General features: G+C 34.9%; 1 non-coding gene across 1 annotated transcript; it reads right to left on the bottom strand.

Moving 5' to 3' along the window:
• Positions 1-340: 340 nt before the first annotated feature.
• Positions 341-406, bottom strand: Smp_tRNA_02034_Gln_TTG.1.1. Its single transcript has one exon. It is a non-coding gene (tRNA).
• Between the last annotated feature and the right edge of the window lie 1691 nt (positions 407-2097).

The raw sequence follows: 2097 nt of genomic DNA, 5'->3' as shown, positions 1-2097 counted from the left end.
AACCATAAAATTACTGAAATCTCTACATAAGCCCTTTTTGGTAATGCCAAGTGAATTTATTCATGATAATTTGATAAAATCTTTAAATGCCTTTGTAACAGAGGATATTAAATTCATTCAGTATTGTTCGTTTGAATCTTCCCATCGATGTGCCAGGACTGCAACTGGTCAATCTCTAATTGGCATATGTGCATACTGTGCATATTGCCTCAATATAGCCTTAATTCACAAACATGGTAAGCAGAGATGGATAGTGGCTAGCAGTGGAATTCCGTTTGATGCGCGTTTCGTCCTATTTGGGACTCGTCAGCTGGATGTACCTGCATCTCAGAGTTGATGTTCACTCTGGGACTCGAACCCAGTACCCTCGCTTCAAACGCCATCACGTTATCCACTCGGCCACTGAGTCGTGATAGCCACTTGCTTGTGCGATGGGGTGAATTTTAGATTTTGTAGATGAATGTTTGTTAATTAAGATGTTAATCAACTTCATACAAATTTAACATCAAATGTTAATAGGCAATAGAATATATTCAAACAATGAAAGCTTTGTCATGTTTGATTTGACCTACTGTATTATTCATAAAATAATTTGTACATTATTGCCTTTTGAATTGTGTTTGTTGAATGTTTTTATACAGACAAAAGACATATTCAGTAGTCATCAATAGTCAGTATTCATTAATGGTACTGATTAATCAATGATACCTATCAACCAGTCAGTAAAATATATACTACAGTTTACTGATCGTAACATTATGAATCCTTATCTAAGTTACTTTGTACTGGATATATATATAACTTAACAGTCCTTATTTTAATCCAATATATCTCATTTGATGCTTATTTTAGAGAAGGTCAGAAATAGAGTGAAAACGCTATTTATTGCATACAACAGTTTCTTACATTTGTCTGTTTATGTTAATCTAAACTTGATTTCGATAATGCAATGAGAAGACGAAGTTTATTAGAATTATGTGATATATTAGCGCAATACATCTCGAACAATCTGATCACACATTATATACTTGTTAAGACATTTTTATATGAAAATTAAAAGGTCAACTAGACAGGTTAAGGTAAGCCGTAACAAAGAAAGAAAATAAATAAAGTACACAAACACAATGTGATGAACACTCTGGATAATAAATCAGTATTACCAGGGTAGGTTAAGGGTAAGAACAAATTGTTTTTGAACACATAAAGGGGGTTTCGATTTCCGTATAGCCAAAACTTCAATAAACCTTAGTATACGTCCTTGAAGGCTTTTGTACAACACTACAAACGCTGATTTGATGTGAACCTTATGACCAGTTTCAACTAAATGTTTCGCAATGGAGGAAGATGTTTGTCTATCCTGTGATCTTATTTGACCATTGGAATTCATTTGGTTCTGCAGCCATTTAGGTATGTGTTCCGCCACCCTTATTTGCAAATCACGATTGCTCCTCCCTATGTACGTGTTCCGCACATACAATAGCTGAAAACTCAATCCAAAAGATGTGTCTGTATAGACGATACGTTGATGACATCATAATCATAGGGGATAAATGTGAAGACGTGAACCGCTTGTTAAAAGAACTCAATACAAGTCAGAAGCATATTTCTCTTACGTGCGAAGGAGAGAAGAACAACAAACTTCCTTTTCTAGATATACTGATCAGTAGGAGAGATGATGGTTCCATCCAACGTTCTATATATAGAAAGCCGACATGGACGGGCCAATACCTTAATTTCCATAGTCACTGTCCAATTCATTACAAACGTGGTTGGTTTAATAAAGGGCTTATTCAATAGGATCAATCGTATTTGTACTAGTGATACTATTGAAGTAGAAACGAAGCTTTTAACTAATACGTTAATGAATAATGGTTATTTATTTAAGTTCATAAAACACTGGAAGGGTTGCAATACGATTAGACCTATGACGCTTCTGGCACCCGAAAAGCGAGTTTATATTACATTACCATTTAGGAGTGACTCAAATAGTCTCATGTTGAGACGGAGATTAAAATTAGCCATTTAGTTGAAACTGGTCATAAGGTTCACATCAAATCAGCGTTTGTAGTGTTGTACAAAAGCCTTCAAGGACGTATA

This window comes from Schistosoma mansoni, chromosome W (assembly GCF_000237925.1).
Source record: "Schistosoma mansoni strain Puerto Rico chromosome W, complete genome".
In the NCBI taxonomy this organism is placed as follows: domain Eukaryota; kingdom Metazoa; phylum Platyhelminthes; class Trematoda; order Strigeidida; family Schistosomatidae; genus Schistosoma; species Schistosoma mansoni.
This window is presented reverse-complemented; position numbering and strand designations above follow the sequence as displayed.